Below are 7,797 nucleotides of genomic sequence, written 5' to 3' on the forward strand. Positions count from 1 at the left end.
GGTGCTCACTAGAACCCCGGTAAGGACCTTTTTCCCACTGTGCCTCCGAAACACTGGGTGCCCCAAGGGCTGGCACCATCTGCCCTTTGCCTCTCCCAGCCTCATGGGGGGACACTCCAGTTTGCCCTAACCTGCCCTTATCTAGGGGCACGTGGTGGGTGGGAAGGGGATCTCCTTTACAGAGACATCCCAGGCGTTCGGGGTCCCTCAGCCACTCTGCTCATCACGGTGGTGCAGCCAGAGAGGACCCAGGTGTCCGGGCGCTGGCAGAGGAGTGGGGACGTGGACACGGAAACACAAACACACACACACGCAGAGCGTGGCTTTGCTGAAGGGGTTTATTGATCATGAGAGGAAAATGGCCCAGGGCTCCCAGGGGATCAGGTGGGGTCATCCAGGGATGATCATCTCCTCACGCTGCTGGAGGGGGACAGGAAAAGGGTGTCACCACCAGCTCCGGTCCTGAAAGACAGAGCCCAAACCGTGACCCCCAGCGTCCGCTGGGACATGAGAGGGGCCTTGTCCCCACCGTCTCTCTCTGCAGAGACCTGGGGAAGGAGAAGAGAATTGGAGCCCTCAATATACCCAGGACAGGACGTGGCTCTCCTGAGACCCCTATGGCACACAGAGCCCTTTGCCCAGTGTGTCATTACCCTGGGATGCCCCTAAATCTCCCCGGAGCCCTGTCCAGCCCTCACGGTGATCCTGGGGGTCTGTATGGCACCAGAGCCCCTGCCTGGCCTGCACGGTGACCCTCTGGGTCTGTAGAGCCCCACTGAGTGCAGGGACAGGCATGGGGGCAGCTCTGTCCAGCTCACCCTGGGACGTGGATGATGGACAGTCCCCTCTGTTTCCCTCTCCCACACCCACGTTCTGCCCACCCCTGAGGGCTCAGGGATCCCCTGGGGCCCAGAATCCTCTGTGAGGCTCAAGATGCCCTGATGCTGCTCACCTAGCCATCAACGGCTGCAGCCATGCGTTTCTGCCGCGCAAGCTCCACCAGCTTGTCAGCCACAGGGGGCTGGGGAGAAAGGGAGGGTTAGGGACACGCCTGGGTGCACTGGGGTGTACTGGGAGGCAGGGGAAAGCAATGGGGTCCTTGGGGAAGGTGCCTCCGGGGGAAAACGGGGTACATGAGTTTGTATGGTGGTGCACAGAAAGCAGTGGGGGTCCTGGGGAAGGGGCCCACCTGGGTGCGTGGCTGTGTACTGGGGCATCCTGAGGTGCACTGGGGTGTACTGGGTTGTAAAGGGATGGATGGGAATGCAACGGGGGCCCTGGGAAAACACTGGGGTGCGGGGGTGTTCTCTGGGGTTGCAGTGGGGTGCACTGGGGCACACTGGGATGCCCTGAAGTGTTGTGGCCATGGGAAGGGAGGGTCTGGGGCCAGCAGAACTCATGGTACCTACCTCAGCCCTCTTCACTCGCCCGATTTTGAATTCCCTCTGTAGAGAGACCATGAGACCTCACTGGTCACTGGGATGTCCCCAGTCCCAGCAAGGGATGGGAGGACCAAAGTGCCCTCCAGTTCCCCAGACTGGATGCCCTCCAAGTCCACCTCACTACTTACATGCCGGTAATAACTTCCACTTGCTTCAAAGAATGCCTAGGAAAGAAGAGCAAAGGGGTGGTCTGGATTGGACCTTGGTGGGGCTGTGGGTGGGGCACAGGTGTCCCCAGTCCCCCCAGGCCCATGGCTTCCCCCAGGTCTGAGGGGGAAAATCCCTCCTGCTCCCCCCACCCCCATTCATTCCAGTTTCACCTGGGATACCTGTTCATGCAAGGACCAGGGGTGGGGATGGAGACAAGGATAGCGTGGGGAATTTGCGGCCTCCAAAGAGGACGGGGGTTGCGGGGACCCAGAGACAGGGCACTGGGGTGAATTAGCATGGAATTGTGGGAGGGAGAAAGCTGCGTTGCCCGGGGCTGGAGGTGCAGGGGAGCCTGGAGGAGCCCCTTGCTTGGAAAAGGGAGAGGACAAGTCAAGGGGTTTCATGCTCACCACTGCAAATTTAATTCTGCAGGAGAACTGATGTCCTGCAGCCAAGACCCATCCGCAGCCTTGAGCCCCTCCCTGTGGCATTGGGGACTCACCTGAGCATCTTCTGGGGTGCACAGCAGGATGGTGAAGAGCAGGGCCACGCTGAGCACTGCGACCTTCATCTTCCTCTGCGGTGTGGCGAGTCCTGGGTGAAGCTGGAGAAGGTGAGGGGCAGATTTATCCCTCCCAGGACTCCTCCTTGCCCCGCCCCGAGAGCCCCCAGGGCATAGCCAGGCTTGGCAGAGACACCAGCCCTGGCAACAAGCCCAGCCCCGGCACAGAGTCACCCCCGCCTCTGGCACTGATCTAGCCACCTTCCCCGGCATCAGTCCAGCTTCCAGCATGGGGCAGCTGCACATGGAAGGGCCAAGGCATCTGGGGGTGGCGAGGGGAGGCAGAGAGAGCGCCCCTGACAGCTGGACACCCTACGGTGACGACTCACTGCTCCAACACGAAACCATCCTCCAACAGTCCCCCAAAGCCAGATCCCTCCCACCTCCCAGTGCCCCTCGCCTCCCAGCACTGCCATCTCCCAGTGCCGCTGGCCTCCCAGAGCCGTCTTTCCCTCTGGGACTCCCCCAGGGATGACGCCAGCTTCAGACCAGGGGTCTTTAAGCAGAATTGTCTCTGAGCCTTCTCCAGCCCCTTGGGTAAATGGGGGGCTGGGACCAACCCCTCTTCTTGGGGCACCAGGGACCCCAGGATTAGGGAACACTGGGAGGTGGGAGGACAACTCGGGGCACGGGCAATGGGGACAGCCAGGTGACTGGGACCTTCAGTCACTGGAGGCAATGGGGAGCACTGGCAAATGCTGGGCAGCGGGAGATGAGGGCTCGGCTTGAGGGAAGTGCTGGGGTGGTGGCAGTGCCCAGCTCCAGCCCACCCCATTTCCCTTGCACTGCAGGCCTCAAACTGGTCCAGTCCCCAGCCACGGCCTCCCCAGAACAGAGAACAGAGGGGAATATCCCCTGCCCTGGCCCTCACCCTCACCCTGCCACTGCCTGGGGCCACCGTGCCCTCCCAGACAACCTGGGTCCCACTCTGCAGAGCTGCCCCCAGACGGTGGGTCCCAGTGACTCTGTCCCCAACAAGGCTCTGGCTCCAGCCCTGTCCCTGGCTGGGACTCGGCCACAGCTCACCAAAGGCCCTTGTCCCCAGGGAGTGTCCCTTCAATGCCCTCGTCCTCGGCCCAGGCCAGCGCTGTCCCTGAGCAGGATGTGGCCATTCAGAGGGACACGCTGAAGCATCTGCTTGTCCCCAGGCAGCCACTCAGAGCTAATTGCGGGGACGGAGCTCCCCTGGCAAGAGGAGGGATGTTTGTCCCCGCAGCATCTCTGATAAGCCGTGTTTGCCCAGGGCTCGTGGCACAAGGAGCCCATTCAGCAAGACGGGTTCTTCACGAGAGTGCCTGATCGAGAGGAGCCGGGGCGGGGGCGGTTAAAGCAGTCTGGACGCCTGGGCTCCCTCCATCCCCAGCAGCAGGCAGAGCCCACAGAGGAGGGCAGTGCTGGGGGAACCGTGATAGCTGATAGTCAGAAGTAACCACATGTAATGACCAGCAAATCCACTAGCCGCACTGAGCAACAGCAGCATTGCATGCATTGGACTCATTGCCTGTACTGAGTTCGCGGGACATCAACATTATGATAGAAGATCCAGGAATACTTCTTAAGGCTGGCACGTTCCTCTGTAAACTCTTCCTCTGTTTGTCATGTTGCACAGTAATTCAAGCTACCACGCTGTGCTTCCCAATCGCCATTCACTTCCAAAAACATCCAGCAGTCCATGACACATGTCTGAAAGTAAAATAGTGCTCTATTTTAGTCCTCTGTCTCTAAGGGTGTGAGGATAATTTATTTTTAAGAGACATAAGCTGGGAATCAAAGGCTGGTGGTAAAAATCTGGTTTAGGTTTTGAACTCAGTGGGAGGTTTGCCTGAGTTTCAGTGAAACCAAGGTGTCACTGTTTTTGTTCCCATGATGATACAGACTCCTGTCACAGCTTCAAAGAAAGCCTGTCTGGTTGTATCCACGTGAAAAGAGATAAATAAAAACACACTGATAAGTGGTTCACGAGAACTGTAAAGGCTCAGATTCTTCATTGACATTATATGTCATTTTTAAGGGTTATGGGTAAGGTCATATCTTTACATGCAACTAACTGTAAATGAGAGATCTGTTGTCAATCAGTTGTGAAAAGATTTAAGGCAACTGACTTCAGTGTTTGCTTTGAAATTGTCCAAAGAGCAGGCAGTCACCTGGAAGACTTTCATTTTGACTGCTTCTGCTCTGTGCGTTACTTATTAGGTAGCTAAGTTACACAGTGTTGAATTATTTATCATATTTAAATATGCTGTGATGTTTTTTCTGTTCTGAAGTTATTTTGAAAAGAATTGATGAATTGTACGCACTGTCATAACTGAGGAATATTGACTTAGGAGAGGTCAAGGCTGCCTTTGAGATAAATGCGTATCAGGCGGATGGCATTTGATAACCACTTAGTGTTAAAGGTGCTATTCAGGAAGATCCCGTCTGCTGGTTTAATGGTATCTAAAAAGACGTGCTCATGTTTTTGTAACAGTAGTGTATTGAAAAATATGCTTTCTTTGAAGCGAACTCAGTACAGGCAATGAGTCCAATGCATGCAATGCTGCTGTTGCTCAGTGCGGCTAGTGGATTTGCTGGTCATTACATGTGGTTACTTCTGACTATCAGCTACCAAAAGAGAAAGTAAATATGTGCTGCATCTCCTGATTGAGACCTTACTGGCCCTATCTCCTCCCAGTGCTAGTTCACACCACCAAAATGCTGGTCTTCTCGTTACGCAGAAATAAATAAATAAATAAATAAACAAACAAATAAGTATCTGTCCTGTTATCTCTCTCTTCTGATAGTTGTGTGCATCTACAGGGGGGCAAAACAGGGGTGCCTGAGCTTGTTGATCCAAAATTTTGTTGATCCAAATCTTCATTATGAATATGTCCCTGCTAACAGAGGTACCAGCTATTCCCTCTGCTGTTTGGGGCACTTGCATCCTTGGAGAGAGCAGTGATGGCAGATCGTGTGTCCTCCACGCAGGAGGCTTCAGACGCTGCTCTCCAAATGGGCTGCCTCCAGCATGTACTGGTGCACAGGGATATACCTCCCCAGGTGCTGGACTTTGCACTGTGGGACTTGGAAACAGAAGAAAAAACATTTTTTTACCTCCTCCAAGCTCAAAAACTGTCCATCCTGATGAGCAGGAAGAAAGGTGATGAGGTAGCATGAGGCTTTCATGGATGAACAAGGAGCCCTGACAAAACTCAAACATGAAAGGGAAGCATACAGGAGATGGAAGCATGGGACAGTGGCTTGGGAAGAATACAGACATGCTGTCCGAGTGTGCAGGGATCGAAAGCCAGAGCCCTGTTGGAGTTGAATCTGGCAAGGGGTGTGAAGGGCAACACGAAAGGCTTCTATAGGTACATCCGCAGCAGAATGAACAATACAGAAGATGTGGGCCTGCTGCTGAATGGGAGTAGGGACCCGGTCACAAAGGACATGCAGAAGAACTACTTCTGAACGCAGGAAGGACAGGAAGGTGTCTGGGAGTACTCAGCACGGACTTACAAAGGGCAAATTGTGTCTGACCAACCTGATAGCTGTCTTAGGTAAAATAAGTGGCTTGGTGGATGAGGAGAGAGCATTGGATGTCATTTAGCTCAACTTCAGAAGGGATTTTGATACTCTGTTTTCTGCAAGACCCGCTTAGACAAACTGATGACTATTGGCTAGAAAAGCAGACAGTGAGATGGATTTAAAGCCAGCTGAATGGCTTGACTCAATGATTGTGGCACTGAGTCCACCTGGAGGCCAGTCAATAGTGGTGTACCCCAGGGGTCGACACTGGGGCTAATACTGTTGAACATCTTCATCAGACACCGGGACTGACTGCACCCTCAGCAAGTTTGCAGATGATACAAAAGTAGAGACATGGTTGACATGACCAGGTGAGTGTGCAGCCATTCAGAGGGACCTGGACAGGCTGGAGAAATGGGCTGACAGGAACCTCATGAAGTTCCACAAGGGGAAATGCAAAGTCTTTCGTATTGGGATGAGTAACTCCATACACCAGTAGAGGCTGAGGGCTGAACGGCTGGAAAGCGGCTCGGCAGAAAAGGACCTGGGGGTCTTGGTAGACACCAAGCTGACTGTGAGCCAGCAGTGTGTCCTAGCCACAACAAAGGCTGAGGAAATCCTGGGCTGCATTAGGAGGAGTGTTGCAAGCAGGTGGGAGGGAGTTGATCCTTCCCCTCCGTCGTTAAGAAAATTAACTCTATCCCAGCGGAAACCAGGACACTCTCTACTCAGCACTGGAGTGAGGCCACACTCGGAGTGCTGTGTCCGGTCCTGGGCTCGTCGGTGCAAGGGAGACATGGCCATACTGGAAGAGAGTCCAACAAAGGGCCACAAGGATGATTAAGGGACTGGAGCACCTCACGTATGAAGAAAGGCTGAGACAGTTGAGACTGTTTAGCTTGGAGAAGAGAAGGCTCAGGCTCATCATTGCGTATAAATACCTGAAGGGAGGGTGCAAAGAGGATGGAGCCAGGCTCTGCTCAGTGGTAACCAGTGAATAGAGAAGAGGCAATAGGCGCAAACTTAAATACAAGAAATTTTATTTAAACATAAGAAAATGGTTTTTCACTGTGAGGGTGGTCAAACCTTGCCACAGGCTGCCCAGAGAGCTTGTGGAGCGTCCATCTTTAGAGATATCCAACACCTGATGGGACAATGTCCTGAGCAACCTGCCCTAGCTGACCCTGCTTTGAGCAGGAGGATTGGACTGCAAGTTCTCCAGAGGTCCACTCCAACCTCAACTCCTCTGAGGTTTTGTGAATATGAGTACTGCAGCTTCTTCTCTTCTGACAAGAGAGAGGGAATAACCTGATTTGTTCTGGATAAATGTCAAGAAGAAAAACATCTCTGTCCTTGACTGCTTGATCAATCTTGAAATCTGAGTTACAAAACTAATCTGCTGCTCTCACAGCCCCTCTCATGGATCCCCCTTCTCTGACTCCACTCTTGCCTCTGAGGCCATGCTGTGTTTCAGAGAATTTCATTAATATCTCCTGCAAGATTTCCATGGCAGGCTGCATACTGCTGGGCTGGTGCCATGAGGTGCACCTGGAAGATATTCCAGTACATAGCTTTGTTGTCGTCATAATTTTCCTACAGGTGTTTCTGACACTGACACTAGCCTCACCACTGAGGCTTACAGCACATGAGATGGGAAATGAGGAAGGCAACCCAGCCTTCCACAACTGCCTGGGAGTTTGGACTTCCTTACAGTTCCCAGAGCACTTTCCTCCTTCCTTACGCACCAGGGCGCTGAAGAGCAGCAAAGCCAGAAGGGTCTGGGAGATGCTCTCTCAGGACCAGAAGGAGCCTGGAGAGCAGATTTGGTCAGGGGCTCTGGGAAGTGAATGAAGAGCCCCTTGGGAAGACAGTGAGGGGTGACCACTGCTTGGCACGTGGAATGGAGGAGGGGAATTGTGGTAGAGAGGGCTGGCACTGAGCACCAGTGGGTCACTCCGCAGCCACATTCACTTTCAGCCGCTCACAGCAGTGCCAAACCCTGTGGCACCAGGGGGAGAAACCCACAGCAGCACCGCCTGGCATCCCAGCACCCAGCTGCAGCCCCAGGCATCCGGCTGCAGTGACATGGCAGTGAGGCTCCTTGGTGCTGAGCAGGGCTGAGGAATGACTGCCAATGTG

The 7,797-nt window shown here is 54.0% G+C and overlaps 1 long non-coding RNA gene across 1 annotated transcript; it reads right to left on the reverse strand.

The window, feature by feature from the left end:
• Positions 1-347: 347 nt before the first annotated feature.
• Positions 348-2,152, reverse strand: LOC143170624 (uncharacterized). The gene is made up of 5 exons (XR_012997079.1): positions 2,095-2,152; positions 1,571-1,606; positions 1,410-1,445; positions 953-1,021; positions 348-462 (listed from the first exon to the last, which is right to left on the reverse strand). It is a non-coding gene; the product is annotated as an uncharacterized LOC143170624 (long non-coding RNA).
• Between the last annotated feature and the right edge of the window lie 5,645 nt (positions 2,153-7,797).

This window comes from Aptenodytes patagonicus, chromosome 24 (assembly GCF_965638725.1).
Source record: "Aptenodytes patagonicus chromosome 24, bAptPat1.pri.cur, whole genome shotgun sequence".
Classification (NCBI taxonomy): domain Eukaryota; kingdom Metazoa; phylum Chordata; class Aves; order Sphenisciformes; family Spheniscidae; genus Aptenodytes; species Aptenodytes patagonicus.